Source organism: Elephas maximus, chromosome 25 (genome assembly GCF_024166365.1).
Source record: "Elephas maximus indicus isolate mEleMax1 chromosome 25, mEleMax1 primary haplotype, whole genome shotgun sequence".
Lineage (NCBI taxonomy): Eukaryota > Metazoa > Chordata > Mammalia > Proboscidea > Elephantidae > Elephas > Elephas maximus.
This window is the reverse complement of record NC_064843.1, coordinates 55,073,066-55,089,733: the sequence shown is the minus strand read 5'-3', so window position 1 is coordinate 55,089,733 and position 16,668 is coordinate 55,073,066. Positions and strand designations below refer to the sequence as shown.

Sequence of the window (16,668 nt, the reverse complement as noted above, 5' to 3'; positions counted from 1 at the left end):
AGCACTGTAAAGAGAAAATGACAGTTCCACAATAATAGTAGGAGACTTCAACACACCACTCTCAGTAAATGATGGAACATCTAGAAAGAAACTCAACAAAAATACAGAAGAGCTAAAGGGCACACTCAGCCAACTTGACCTCATAGACACATACAGAACACTCCACCCAGCAGCCGCAAAATACACATTCTTTTCCAGTGCACATGGAACATTTTCCATAATAGACCACATCTTAGGCCAAAGAGCAACCCTCAACAAAATCGAAAACACTGAGATAATACTAAATATCTTCTCTGACCACAACACTATCAAAGTAGAAATAAACAACAGGAAGAGCAAGGGAAAAAACCAATTACATGGAAACTGAATAACACCCTGCTTAAAAACCACTGAGTAATAGAAGAAATCAGAGATGAAATTAAAAAAAAAAAATTCCCGGAATCAAACAAAAATGAAAACACATCATACCAAAACCTTTGGGATAGAGCAAAGGCAGTCCTCTGAGGTCAATTTATAGCAATAGATGCATACATAAAAAAGAAGAAAGGGACAAAATCAAAACATTAGCTATACGCCTTGAACAAATAGAAAGAGAACAGCAAAAGAAGCCCACAGCCATCAGAAGAAAGGAAATAATAAGGATCAGAGCAGAAATAAGTGAAATAGAGAATAGAAAAACAATAGAAAGAATCAACAAAACCAAAAATTGGTTCTTTGAAAGGGTCAACAAAATTGACAAATCACTGGTCACACTGACAAAAGAAAAACAGGAGAGGATGAAAATAACCCAAATAAGAAATGAAATGGGGAACATTACAACAGACCCAACTGAAATAAAAAGGATCATAACACAGTATTATGAAAAACTATACTCCTAAAATACTCCTAGATATTTGAAAACCTAGAAGAAATGGGCTAATTTCTAGAAACAGAATACCTACCCAACTATCACAAAATGATGTTGAAAATCTGAATAGACTGACAACAAGAGAAGAGATTGAAAAGGTAATAAAAAGTCTCCCAACAACAATAAAAGCCCTGGATGAGATGGTTTCACCGGAGAATTCTACCAAACATTCAGAGAAGAGTTTACACTAGTACTACTCAAACTATCTCAGAACATAGAAAAGGAAGTGATAGTTCTGAATTCATTCTATGAAGCCAGCAAAACCCTGATACCAAAACCAGGCAAAGACACCATTAAAAAAAGAAAAAAAAAAAAAAAAAAATTACAGACCAATCAATATCCCTCATGAATACAGATGCAAAAATTCTCAACAAAATTCTAGGCAATAGAATTCAGTATCATATCAAAAAAATAATACACCACAACCAAGTAGAATTCATACCAGCTCTCCGAGGACAGTTCATCATTAGGAAATCAATCAACATAATCCACCACATAAATAAAAGGAAAGAAAAGAATCACATGATCATCTCAATTGGTGCAAAAAAGCATTTGATGAAGTCCAACACCCATTCTTGAAAAAAACTCTCAATAAAATAGGTATAGAAGGGAAATTTCTCAACATAATAGAGGGCACCTATGCAAAACCAACAGCCAACATCATTCTTAGTGGAGAGACTCTGAAAACACTCCCCTTGAGAATGGAATTAAGACAAGTATGCCCTTTATCACTATTCCTATTTAACATTGTGCTGGAAGCCCTAGCTAGAGCAATAAGGCAAGAAATGGAAATAAAGGGCATCCAATTGGGAAGGAAGAAGTTAAACTGTCCCTACTTGTTGACTTCACAAGAAAACTACTGGAACTAATAGAAAGATTCAGCAGAGTAGCAGGATACAAGTTAAACAAAGAAAAATCAGCTGGACTCCTATATACCAATAAAGAGAACAATGAAAAGGAAATCAGGAAAACAATACCATTTATAACCCCCAAAAAACCCATTAGCCCCTAAAAAAATATAATCCTTAGGATTAACCTAACCAGGGATGTAAAGAACTATACAAAAAAAAAAAAAAAAAAAACTACAGAACACTACTGCAAGAAACCAAAAAAGATCTACATAAATGGAAAAACATACTAAAAAGAGATCTACATAAATGGAAAAACATACTATGCTTATGGATAGGTAGACACAACGTTGTGAAAATGACAATTCTACCCAAGGCAATTTACAAAAAGTCAATGTAATCCTGAGCCACATACCAACAAATTCTTTACAGAGACAGAAGAACTAATCATTAACTTTATGTGGAAAGGGAAGAAGCACCAGATAAGTACAGCACGAGTGAAGACTAAAGTAGGAGGACTTGCACTGCCTGACCACGGAAACTACTACACAGCTACAGTGGTCAAAACTGGTACAGTGACATATACACTGACCAGTGGAACAGAATTGAGAACCCAGGTGTAGATCCACCCACCTACGGATAGACCAACTTTGGGCCTCTTTGACAAGGGCCCAAAGTTCATTGAAAGGGGAAAAGACAGTCTTTTTAATGAATGGTGCAGACAAAACTGGATGTCAATCTGCAAAAAATTGAAACAGGACCCATACTTCACACCATACACAAAAAGTAATTCAAAATGGATCAAAGACCTAAATACAAAATCAAAAACTATAAAGTTCATAGAAGAAAAAATAGGATCAATGCTAGAGGCTTTAATACACGGCATTAACAGGATACAAACCATAACCATCAACACACAAACTCCAGAAGATAAGCTAGATAACTGGGATCTTCTAAAAATTAAACACTTATACTCATCAAAAAACTTCACCAAAAGAGTAAAAAGAGAGCCTAACCCGTTGCCATCGAGTCAATTCCGACTCATAGCGACCCTACAGGACAGGGTAGAACTGCCCCATACGGTTTCCAAGGAGCACCTGGTGGATTCGAACTGCTGACCTTTTGGTTAGCAGCTGTAGCTCTTAACCACTATGCTACCAGGGTTTCCAAAAGAGAATCTACAGGTTGGAAAAAAAAATTTTTGCTATGACATATCCAACAAAAGTCTAATCTCTAAAATTTATAGGAAAATCCAACACTTCTACAACAAAAAGACAAATAATCCAATTAAAAAATGGGCAAAGGAAATGAACAGACACTTCACCAAAGAAGACATTCAAGTGGCCAACAGATACATGAGAAAATGCTCCTGATCACTAGCCATTAAAAAAAAAAAAAAATTAGAGATATGCAAATCAAAACCACAATGAGATGCCATCTCATCCCGGCATTACTGGCACAAATAATAATAATAATAAAAAAAAACAACAACAGGAAATAACAAATGTTAGAGAGGCTGTGGGGAGATCAGAACTCTTATGCACTGCTGGTGGGATGTTACAAACCATTTTGAAAATGATATGATGCTTCCTTGGTGGCGCAGTGGTTAAGTGCTACGACTGCTAACCAAAAGGTCGGCAGTTCGAATTCACCAGGCGCTCCTCGGAAACTCTATGGGGCAGTTCAAGTCTGTCCTATAGGGTTGGTATGAGTCAGAATCAACTCGATGGCACTGGGTTCACTGGGTGGATGATGCTTCCTTAAAAAGCTAGAAATAGAAATGCCTTATGATTCAGCAATTCCACTTCTAGGAATATATCCTAGAGAAATAAGAGTCGTCCCAAGAACAGACATATGCACACCCATGTTCATTGTAGCATTGTTCACAATAGCAAAGGGATGGAAACAACCTAGATGCACATAAACAGATGAATGGATAAACAAACTGTGGTACATACACACAATGGAGTATTATACAATGATAAAGAACAAGGATGAATCTGGGAAGCATATCATAACCTGGATGAATCTGGAGGGCATTATGCTGAGTGAAATAAGTCAATCACAAAAGGACAAATATTACTATTGTAAAAACTCATGAAAAAGTTTACACACAAAAAGAAACAGTCTTTGGTGATTACGAGGGAGGGGAGGGGCAGGGATGGAAAAACACCAAATAGACAATAGATAAGTGGTAACTTTAGTGAAGGTTAAGACAGTATACAATACCGGGGAAGCCAGAACAACTTCTACAAGGCAAGGTTATGGAAGCTCCATAAACACATCCAAACTCCCTGAGGAACCGAATTGCTGCGCTGATGACTGTTGGGGACCATGGCCTCAGGAAACATCAAGCTCAATTGGCACAGCATAGTTTATAAAGAAGATGTCCTACACCCTACTTTGATGAGTAGCATCTGGGGTCTTAAAAGCCTTGTGTGGCCATCTAAGGTACTCCACTAGTCTCACCCCTTCGGGAGCAAGGAAGACTGAAGAAAACTAAAGATACAAGGGAAAGATTAGTCCAAAGGACTAATGGGCCACAACTACCATGGCCTCCACCAGCCTGCGTCCAGTATGACTAGATGGTGCCTGGCTACCACCGACTGTTCTGACAGGGATCACATTAGTGGGTTCTGGACAGAGCAGGAGAAAAATGTAGAAAAAAAGTCTAACTCACACAAAAAAATACCAGACTTATTGGCCTGACAGAGACTGGAAAAACCCCAATAGTATGGCCAGTACCATTCATCAGGTCCCATCATGAAGCTGATCAGTCCTCTAGCTATAAAGACTGTTGTCTGTAGAACAACAGTTGAGTGTGTTCAATAAATTAATAGCACTGAGAAAGAGCTAGAGACTGAGAGTGAGAGAAGAAGAAAAACAAGAGAAAGAAGAAGAAGACATGAAAAGAAAAAAAGGGAGGGGAGGAGAGAGCAAACAGTGAGAAAAGTTACAGATTTATAAACACACACACACAAGATACTGACATACACAGCAACGTAAAAAATCATAAAGCAATTAGGAAAAAATGGATAAGTACAGACTATTTTATGATATCAAGGAAAAGTAAGAGAATATTACTTTTTCAGTGTAATAATAATAGTATTAAGGTCATGTTTTTAAAGTATATCTATCTTATAGAAATAATATTCAGAGATATTTATACAACAAATGATATCCTATCTAACTAAGGATTACTTTAAAATAACCTAGGAGTTGGGAAAAAGTGGCAGAGGGCACAGATAATACAATTTGGCGCATAAGATGATAATTGTTGAAACTGGGTGATGGGCACATGGGAGTTTTGTTATCCAATCATTTCTACTTTTGTATATATTTGGCACTTTCTATGATAAAATATTGACTCAACGGCACTGGTTGGTATTAGGATGATAAAATATCAGGGAGGAAGCTCACTAGGTCGCATACAGATAAATTAAATAAAGTAATGAAATAATCTTTAGAAACATATATTTCTCTAAGAAAAGCAGCCAGTAGGCATGATATATAAAGGGGGAGTTTTTAATTTAAAACTAGAACTTAATTTACTGAACTCATTTTTTTTTTCCCCTCAGATGGTCAGAATAATCTCATTCTTGCAAATTCCCACCATTACAGGAGAAGCAGCCCTAAAATTATTTCAAGTTTAATATAGGTCATCAATCAATAGAGGATCAGGAATGGGGAATACTAGAAACCATGCACTCAGATTTTGCTAATAGAATATCATTCAAGTGATATAAAAAGTCAATTAAAAGTTACATAAATTACCTTGGTTTTGTATGAACTAATGTCACTAGCTATTGGCAAACTTCTACTAAATATTAAGGATAACTTCAAAAGATCAAGGTTGAAAAACTGGGACAATGAGTAAATTTCATCATAAAATAATCAGAACACTAAAAATTAAGAAATAACTGCATACCAAATTACAAGGTCCCTACTGCTCGTGAATTTTCAACTATCTTCTGAGTTTCACTCTCTTTGGTCTCTCACCTACTCTCTACACTAGATTTTCAGTGTAAATAAAATTCTCTAAGAAGACATCAAAGCATGTACATACTTCATTCCAAGTTATTATATAGGAAAAGGCAGTTAAGAATAGGGAGAAAGTTCTGCAAAAGAAGAGATAACAAAAGACAGAAATTTGCTGGCGGAGAAAAAGGAATCTTAGAGTCTGATTTGTAAGTTTTCTATCTGCCCAAACTAACAGTCTTTCAGTGGGATGAGTGATTGGTATAATTAATCTTGGCTTTAGCAAACATTCCGATGCTGCTGCTTGTAACACATTAATCACCAAAAAGAGGACTATAATTGGCATCAGTGGAAATGCCCTAGGCTGCAAGTAACTAAACATCCCAAATCAGCTAGCTTTAATGTTAAGGAGAATTTATTATCTCAAAAAGCAAAGGACGTGAGACAGTGGCTCAGTCATATTTTCCGTATTTCCCTTCTGCCATCTTTGGCCTGTTGGATTTGTCATTGGCTAGTTCCCAGTCAACAGAAAAGCTGTTGTTTTTCCTATACGATTCATTTAAAAATAAAAAACAAGAAAACATTTCCCAGAGCCCCGAGCAGACCTCTCTGATGCTTCATTGGTCAAAACTGTACCAAACCTGACCTCTAATCCGTTTGCTGGAGATTAGTATTGACTAATAAGGTTTCAACCACGGGTAATGTAGGGAAGGGAGGAGCAAACAGTCCTGCAGGGCAGGAAGAAACATGATCCTACGATCTAGACTAGTGTTTCTCAAATTTTAATGGTAGAATCACCTGGGATTTTGTTAAAATGCAGATCTGATACAGAAGTTCTAGGCCTGAGATTCTGCATTTCTAACATGGTCTCCCCTGATTGTGATGCTGCTGGTCCACAGACAACACTTTAAGTAGCAAGGATCTAAACTCTACAGAAACTAGGATACTGTACCCTGTATTAGAAATTCTAGCTGTTTGACCTTAGGTATGTTATTTGCTGAGCAAATAATCTGAGAAACTGGATTATATGAAGAAGAATGGAGAATCAGGATTGAAGGAAGTAACAACTTGCGATATACAGATGACACAATCTTTGTTGCTGAAACTGAAGAGGACTTGAAGCACTTACTGATGAACATCAAAGATCACAGCCTTCAGTACGTATTATGCTTCAAAATAAAGAAAACAAAAATACTTACAACTGGACCAATAAGCAACATCAAGATAAATGGAGAAAAGACTGAAGGTATCAAGGATTTCATTTTGTTTGGATCCACAATCAATGCCCATAAAAGCAGCAGTCAAGAAATCAAATGATGCATTGCATTGGGCAAATCAGCTCCAAGAGATTTCTTTAAAGTGTTAAAAAACAAAGACTTCACTCTAAGGACTAAGGTGCGCCTGACCAACGTCATGGTGTTTTCAACTGCCTTATCTTTATGTGAAAAATGGACAATTTATAAGGAAGGCCAAAGAAGAATTGATGCCTTTGAATTATGGTGCTGGCAAAGAATATTGAATATACCATGGACTGCTAGAAGGATGAACAAATCTGTCTTGGAAGAAGTACAGCCAGAATGCTCATTAGAAGTAAGGGTGGCGAGACTTCATCTAACATACTTTAGACATGTTATCAGGAGGGACCAGTCCCTGGAAAAGGACACCATGCTTGGTAAAACAGAGGGTCGGCAAAAAAGAGGACAGATGCTCAATGAAACAGGTTGACATAGTGGCTGAAACAATGGGCTCAAACATAGCAACGACTGTGAGGATGGCACTGGACCAGGCAGTGTTTCGTTTTGTTGTACATAGGGTCGTTATGAGTCAGAATCGAATTGAAAGCACCTAACAACAATTCTCTGAGGCTCAGAATATATTGTGGACTGCCGGAAAAATGAATAAGTCTGTCTTGGAAGAAATAACAGCCAGAGCGCTCCTTGGAAGCTAGGATGGAGAGACTTCAACTCATGATTTTGGACATGTTATCAGGAGGGACCAATCCCTGGAGAAGGGCATTGTGCTTGATAAGGTAGAGTGTCAGTGAAAGACAGGAAGACCTTCAACAAGACAAACTGACACAATGGCTGCAACAATGGGCTAAAGCATAGCAACGATTGTGAGGATGATGCTGGACCAGGCAGTGTTTCCTTCCGTTGTACATAGGTTCTCTATGAGTCAGAACCAACTGGATGGCGCCTAACAACAACAACAACAAGCCTCAGACAGATGAAGAACGAAAGGAAGGAGAGAAGAAAGGAGGGACAGATGGAGTGAGAAAGGGAGGGAAGGAAAGGGGAAAAGTAGTATACTCCATAACGAAATCTCTGCAACAGCGGGATTTCTGCTCACTTTTCTAATTTTTCAAGGTCTTTCTCTAGTGACAAACTGGGGAGCTGAGCATAAATAAACAGAATGGTGTTTAATAAGGATGCTTGGAAAGAAAAAATAAATAAGCTGTACCCATAAGAGCCTGGGAATTGTGACAAATGTGTATATATGACAGAATACAAGGCCTCAGGGTCCTAGCAAAAGCAATTCATATTGAAACGCGGCAGTGATGTTATACTTATAAAACTTACCCTGCCTTTGGGATGCCTAACAATGCATATATTATGTTCTGGGGTACAGAATTCTGAAGGATAAAGATTTTAGTCCCTGCATCATACCCAGAAGGAAACTGTAGAATTAGGGATAGGTGAAAGAATAAAGGCAGAGGCATTCTATTCTGGGAAAGAGAATACAAAAAGGCACACCTAATCCATCTTCGAAGACCTGATGGCTCAGTGGTTAAGAGCTCGGCTGCTAACCAAAAGGTCGATAGTTTAAATTCACTAGCCACCCCTTGGAATTCTTATGGGGCAGTTCTACCCTGTCCTATGTGGTCGCTATGAGTCGCAATCGGCTCCATGACAAAGGGTTACCCATCTTCCCGGCAGTATATGCCCTTACTTGAGGGGAACAGGGTACTGTTAGTTATTTCCTATTTTGACAGATTAGGATTCAAGGGCAGGATGAGGACTGTGTAACAAGAGCACCAGAGCCCTGAGGTTTTTTTTTTGTTTTTTGACTTTTCCTGCATCTTTGGGCACTTTGCTTAACTTCTCCAAATCTCAAGTCTTGTCTGCAAAATGAAGAAAACTATGCCATCTTTCAGAGTGTAGTCAATGTTAGAGATGAATAAGAAAATCTGCCTGCCAGGTAGATGCTTAATAATGAGAGCACTTATTGTAATTATTGATGAGAATGGATTTAAAATATAAGGACTTCCTATGCTGCACACTCAGGTGTCCTCTAAGACCTGCTGGAATAATGATACTGGCCAACGTACATTTGACCTACCAGACATCACAAAGAGACCATTAGTCCATTATCTTGCTTCCAGGCCACCCCTCAACTAGATAATGTGGAAACCATGAATATGTGTTATCACCTCTCGGGAAGAGAGGCAATGTTCTATAAAGACTGATGATTTTCCTTCCCCTACCCCCTCCAAGCATACCAAATCTGCCTTCTCCTCCTTCCTTTCAAAGTAATGAGGGGGCCTAAAACCTGCCATAAGTAGTTAGGGGATGCTTCCTTCCTTAAGACTGGAATTTGACAGACTTAAATGTATTTTTTCCTGTTGGGAATGGATTACATTTGGGCCTTCCTGCAGGGGATAGAGAACTTCTAAATAGTCCTTGGAGACACGTAAGAACAGAGAGGTCATGGCATTTTGACTGCACTGGTACCTTCTTTACAATTACCTGCATGACCTTTGGAGAGACGTCTCTCAGAGAACCTGGTACTCACAGGCAAGCTGGAGTACAGCGCTGAGCAAAGCAAAGAGATTTCAGGGCCAAAGTGTAATTTATTGTCCCATTATTACACATGGATTAATGCAAAATCAGCCTCTAAGAATACAAACCAGTGGAATTTTTCAAATTTAATAACTTGAAGAAGTGAGAAACTGGCGAGTAAAAGTAAAATAGAAATTCACAAGGATACATAACAATTCTAGTGAGAATTATTCATTTGCATTTTCTGAGAACATTCTCCTGCTGGCGTGGTTAAAGAACAGTTCTGTCTTCAAGCAATAATTAATAATGATGATGGTCAGAATGAAGATGGTGATAATGGTAAGAGATAACATATACCTATTTATATAGTATATACCTACTTTATAGGCATTATCTCAATTAATCTTATTTAATCCAGAGTAAAAATCCTGACAAATTCTTGGCCTTAGGGTATCTGTTAGGATAATAAAAATTTCTTGATACTTAAATCAAAGAAACAAATACAATTCACTGGCCTTGAGGGTAAGATTTTTGTATTTCATCTTCAGATGGTACTGCATAGTGTCTAAGTGGCCCTGGTGGTGCAGAGGTTAAGCAGGTTGGCTGCTAAGGGAAAGATCGGCGGTTTGAACCCACCAGTCACTTTTCAGGAAAAAATGTGGCAGTCCACTTCCTTAAAGATTTAGAGCCTCGGAAACCCTATGGGGCAGTTCTAGTCCGTCCAATAGGGTTGCCATGGATCAGAATCCACCTGACCGCAATGGGTTTGGTTTGGTTATTAGGTTGCATAGTTTCTGGTGTACAGGAGGTTGGCATAAAGATAGTTTGGTGAGCACATTCATTGCAGCACCTCTGGGTAAAGGGAAAATTATAAAAAAAAAAAAAAGGAGGATCCTTATATTTCATATGTTTTTGAATTATAAATAAAAATAATTTTATATATTTACATATAATTGAAAAATAGGTGAAGGTAGCAGATCGTCACTGAATAAATATCATATATTCATTCCAAGTACACTTAAACAAAAAAAAACCAAACCGGTTGCAGTCGAGTCAATTTGGACTCAAAGTGACCCTATAGGACAGAGTAGAACTACCCCATAGGGCTTCCAAGAAGTGGCTGGTGGATTTGAACTGCTGACATTTTGTCTAGCAGCTGAACTGCTAACCACTGCACCACCAGGGCTCCAACTACATTTACGTGTTGGAATTGTGGGTAATTTTCACTTTGGATTTCTTTTTCTGTATTTTTCAAATAACAAATAATTTTACAAAAATAACAGCTTGCACATTTGTCTCAGAAATCGGAATTGCCTAAGTGCAATATGGAAACCCTGGTGGCTTAGTGGTTAAGAATTCGCTGATAACCAAAAGGTCAGCAGTTTGAATCCACCACGGTCTCCTTGGAAACTCCATGAGGCAGTTCTTCTCTGTCCTATCAGGTCGGTATGAGTTGGAATCGATTTGACGACAATGGGTTTGGAAGTGCAACATGGGCATTGGGATATCTTCCTGACTGGGGCAAAAAGAGAGGAATCTGTGGCAGCTGCATTTTCCAGCAGGTGCCTCACAATATGAGAATTGCAGCCATAGAAGAACACTTTGCACAAGTTACTTCACTGGTCTTCAACAGGGATAAAATTCAGCCAAGCTAAATAGTGATACTTATTCCAAAACACTTTCACCGTGACAGCCCTTACCTTGGACCTTGTTTTTGCAGGTGTCACAGTTTCTTGCTCATTTCTCCTCAATGTTAAATGGCTGCCATGGACCTCCTGTTTTCTTTTTGAGTTCTGGCTGCATTAGGTTTCTGTGTGCTTGAAGGTCATGGAAACGCAGGCCATATCAGGGCTGAAATCGGGTTCTGTTTCCTTTGGTGATAATGAAGGGAGTTTAACGTGTTTCCATTGATTTTGAAGCCACCCACGAACCTCTGGAAACTTAGGACCTTCATTACTAAGAGCCAAGCCTGATCCTACAGGTCAAACACAAGTCACCTGTGCCAGGTATAAAGCTTTGTGCCCTAAATATAAACTTCTTTCTTTTGGGAAGCCTCCGTATGTGCCTAATCCACATCAGGGGCTTCTACAAACTACCTTTGATAGTCCATGCTTGCCTGCTAGCTTGTCACCTAGAACTAACTGCCCTATATGGCATGATAAGCTTATTCATTTGTTTCCCTCAACAGAGGAGCACTTACCACCACCAAGCCAGCTGCAGTCTAGAGACCTCAAATTCATTAAACGTGATGTCCACTCTACTTTGATTCTACAACTGTAAGCTTATTGAGTACATAGCAAGATTTGCTAGATGCCATGGACATCCACACAATTCAACTTTTGTATTTCAACCAGATCGGTCCTCTGCAATGCACTCCAATTGCTCTCTCCTTAAAAACTCCGAAGGACTCCCCATTGCTTTTAGGACAAAAGCCATGACTACAAAGCTCTGCATGGTGTAACTCAGAATGTCTTAACCCTGGCTGTATATTCAAACCACCTGGGGAAGTTTCCATAAAACTAACAATGCTATGAACCTAACCCATGACAAATAATCAAAATCTCTAGAGGACGGATCTAGACATAAGTGTCTTTTACAAGTTCCCCATGAGATTCTAAAGTGCAGTCTGTTGCATTCCATCCTAACTTGCAGTACTTCAACCTCTCTGGTCTTCTTTTCAATTCTTGGACTAGTCCATGCTTCTTTTAACCTAACAACCTTGTCCCAAAATACCTAGATTATGCCTCACAAGTCCTCACACCACCCCTTACACCTTCACAACTTACAGCTTCACATCTCAACTCCAATGTTATTTCCTCCAGAAGTCACAGGACCTGTTATGGACTCAAAATGTCCTGAACTTTACCTTTGTTTCAGTTATCACAATTCCTAATTAAACATGTTTATTTGATCAATGTTCCTCTTTCTCAGGAGAAAATGAGCTCAGTGAAGGTAGGGACAATGTCTGTTTTGGTCATTCTTTTATCTCAGCACATAGAACAGCACCTAACACATAATAGGTGTTCGATACTTACTTACTGAGTGAATAAATGAATGAAACCCATTCATTCTTTCGTAAGTCATAACTTCGGAGAGGTATAGAGAAGAATTAGAAAAGTCAGGTCCTTCATGCCAGAGGACACGAATTAACTGTCCCATTGGTAACACATCACCTACACTAGTTGAGTATGAGTGGAGTAGAGAAATAGAAGTAAGGTCAGAAAGAGAGCATACACAACATCATTATTGCTTCTAGAGGAGGGGCTGGGAGAAAGATGGAAATCACTTCACAAGAAGAATGGAGTCGACTTGGAAATTATTTTACATCCCAAGACTTGTTCTATGCGTCCATAGACATGAAAACAACACTGTCCAGTGCAGCTGGGGCATTAGAGCTACTGGAGTCTAATTGTAATGAATTCAAAATGGCCTCAGTCAACTCAGACTTCTTCATCAAAAAATGGAACTTTTATTTTCAACTGAGCTCACATAGACCCTAATGGCTGTATGCTAGTCTTATCCCTGTTCCCAGCTACTATCGCATGCTTCCCCTATTTGCCTTAGTTCTTCAGATGATAAACATCTTTATTCATGTCTTTTTATTCATACTAGTCATCTAGCAAGGCTGCTTCATTAAGTTCTTAGAACTGTCTTTGCTCACCTCACTCATAGTAGAAGGGTAAGGACAACACAAGCATCCTTACATTAATAAAAAACCAAAAAAGTCAAACTGACTCCCTTCGAGTTGATTTCAACTTATAGCAACCCTGCAGGAGAGAGCAGAATTGCCCTATAAGGTTTCCAAGGAGCTGTTGGTGGATTCGAACTGCTAACTTCTGGTTAGCAGCTGAACGTTCCACCATTGGGCCACCAGGGCTCCCCTTATAATAATAATTAATAGCCAAAAAAAAAAAAAAATTTTTTTTTTAATTTATTTAGTGCTTATGTGCTAACGAATCACTGTGGTTAGTGCTTGGCATACATTATCTTCAGTCCTCACAATCTGGCCAGATAAGTATTAACATTCCCAATTCAAAGGTAAAGAAACCAAAGCTTGGAGTAATTTGATACATTTTCCAGGGTAATAGCTAGTAGGTGGAGAAGGCAGAATTGTAACACACTTTCTGTTAGACTCTGTCTTAGTCATCTAGTGCTGCTATAACAGAACTACCACAAGTGGATGGCTTTAACAAACAGAAATTTATTTTCTCACAGTGTAGTAGGCTAGAAGTCCAAATTCAGGGCATCAGCCCCAGGGGCAGGCTTTCTGTCTCTGTTGGCTCTGGAGGAATGTTCTCGTCAATCTTTCCCTGGTCTAGGAGCTTCTCTGCGCAGGAACCCCGGGTGCAAAGATGCGGTCTGCTCCTGGTGCTTCTTTCTTTGTGGTATGAGGTCCCGAACTGTCTACTTGCTTCTCTTTCCTTTTATCTCTTGAGAGATAAAAGGAGGTACAGGCCACACCCCAGGGAAACTCCCTTTACATTAGATTGGGAATATGGCCTGAGCAAAGACGTTACATCCCACCCTGATCCTTTTTAACCACATGCAGAGATTATGAGTTATAACACATAGGGAAATCACAAAATGGAGGACGACCACACATGGACTAACCAAGTTGATGCATATTTTGAGAGGACACGATTCAATCCATTACAGACTCTAAACTGAATTTTCTCACCAGCCACGATATAATATACTATGTTCCCTGAGCAAACAGAGCACCTAACAGCAAACAACTGAGTCCTGATACCCTAAGATACGGAGAAGAATGCAATCACTGAATTATCCATACCGCCTCTTCCATCTCTAGATATTCAGGAGAAATCACCTTTTCCTCATCATCAGATTTTTTTAATGCCTAGTCAGCAATTTTCTTAAAAAGGCAAAATTTCACCTTCTTTTCAGAATTTCATTTTCTTTGCAATTCATTGTAGAGCAGATGTGCTAGCTTGGATAGGGAAGTTTAATTTTTAGAATTTCAGATGATAGTGAATTTCCTTTAAGATGTTTCAAGATCAAAAGGAATTCGAGTTTGTTTTTCTTTCAGTTGTTGTTGATCTAACTCATACTTCTGGCAACTTCATGTATGTCAGAGTAGAACTGTGCTCTTTAAAGTTTTCAGTGGCTGATTTTTCAGAAGCAGATCACCAGGCCTTTCTTCTGAGGTGCCTCTGGGTGGACTTGAACCTCCAACTTTTTGATCAGCAGCAGAACGCACAACTGTTTGCACCACCCAGGGAGACTGAGAGTCAAAGGAATGGGACATTAGATGGGAAGGTTGATTTGCAACTGCAAACAGCATTCCATAGAAAATGTACTTTGTTTGGAAGTACATTATATTGATAGTTTTACTCCCCAAATTGGAAATGACAATTGACCTCACTACGATCTGGAAACGATCAGTTCGCACTTTCTAAGCTGTCTGTTGCATTCACAAATTATTTATTCATTCTATGCTTTCAGGGCTATGAGTTTCCATTGTTCTAGTAGTAAACGTAAACACTCTTAAGGTAGAGTGCTGAAAAGAAACAAAAGAGCAGCCCCTCAGCAGTGAGTCATCTTGGTGCCAGATGCGTTTCTGTCTATGCTAAATGCTTCACACATTGATCATTATAAATAGCAAAGAAGAAAGTCCTGAGAAACTGTTTACTTACAACTGACTCACAACAGAGAAACATTGACCCTGTAAACTAAAATAATTTTCCCTACATGTATCTTTTGAATGTCTTCCAAGGAAACAGCCTCTTAAATAATACAATTCCAACTATAACTTAAACTAGATAAGTCCAATAGTCTCTTCGTTATATACCAGAAGGTGGGAGGAGAGGACTTGGGGAAAATTTCCAATATTTTTTTGGAAAGAAAAAATCTTTTAATGAATACAAAGAATTATGAAATGTTACTACGTTGGGATGGTGCTATAGCCTCAAAATAGAAGTTTACTTGGATCACACAGCTTTATATGTCCATACACGATTTTTAAATTTCCTTTTTTTAACACATAATTATTTTCCTAATTAACTAATTAGACATTTTAGCAGATTTAACAACTAGGAAGGTTAAATAACTAACCGTTTCATAGTTTAAAAAAATTACTGAAAAATAAATGGTGTTACTAAGGGTTGAGTTCTATAAACATGTTTTTCATTTTTCTCTAAGACTACAATTCTGTGTTAGGCAGTGCTTTGTTATAAATGTTGGAGGTGGGCGGGGTGAGGCCAGATCACAGGTCTCCACTTTGAAATCTAGAGTTTCTTAGATAGAAGTGTAGTTTTTTTCCATAATTGTATCTCCATTCATGAGATCCTGTGTATCAACTGCAGCAGGCCACATGGTGCATTGAGGTAAAACGCAGGTGTGAATTGGAACTATTCCTGAATGGACTCAGCCAGGCTGGGCTATCACTGGTGTTGGGGGAGAAAGATGAGCTTCACTGGTACGACAGATGAATGAAGGAGGGCAGGCAGGGAGAGTCTTTTATTCTGTGAGATGTGCGGTTCACCTGCCTTTCACGTTAATTCATACGTTCATCAAAACAATCATTGTTTCAACAAATGTTTATTGAGCCAATACTACAACCCTAGGTAAGAGCTGGCACACTTTATATTTATTATGCATTTATTCAACATCCAGTAAGTATTTATTGAGCTCCTACTATGTGCCAGTGCTGTTGTAGAAATTGGCAAACAAGGTAGAGGGAGGCATTGCTGGGTCAGTGGTAAAATTCTTGTCTTCCATGTGGATTTGATTTGTGGCCAATGCACCTCAAGTACTACCACCATCTGTCTGTCAGTGGAGGCTTCCGTGTCGCCTACAACATTAAACAGGAGCTTCCATTCTAAGGTAGACTAGGAAGACAGGCCTGGCAATCTACTTCCAATAAATCAGCCAGTGAAAACCTTATGGATCACAGCAATCCAATTCCACTGTACATGGGGTTACCATGAATCAGGGGCCAAATGAATGGCAGCTAGCAACAACAATGAACAGGGTAGGAATGATTTTGCCATCACAAGGTTACTCTGGGTTTTGTAGGGGTGTCCTTTGGGTTTCGAATTTGTGGAGTCTGATGCTTATACAATTTTGGGAGCCCTGTTTACCCAAGGAAACCCTGGTGGCATGGTGGTTAAGTGCTACGGCTGTTAACCAAAAGATC

The 16,668-nt window shown here is 38.8% G+C and overlaps 1 protein-coding gene across 3 annotated transcripts in view; it reads right to left on the bottom strand.

Moving 5' to 3' along the window:
- Window positions 1-16,668, bottom strand: part of MACROD2 (mono-ADP ribosylhydrolase 2) — a 2,492,337-nt gene that overhangs the window by 1,027,095 nt on the left and 1,448,574 nt on the right. The gene's annotated exons all lie outside the window — the stretch shown is intronic.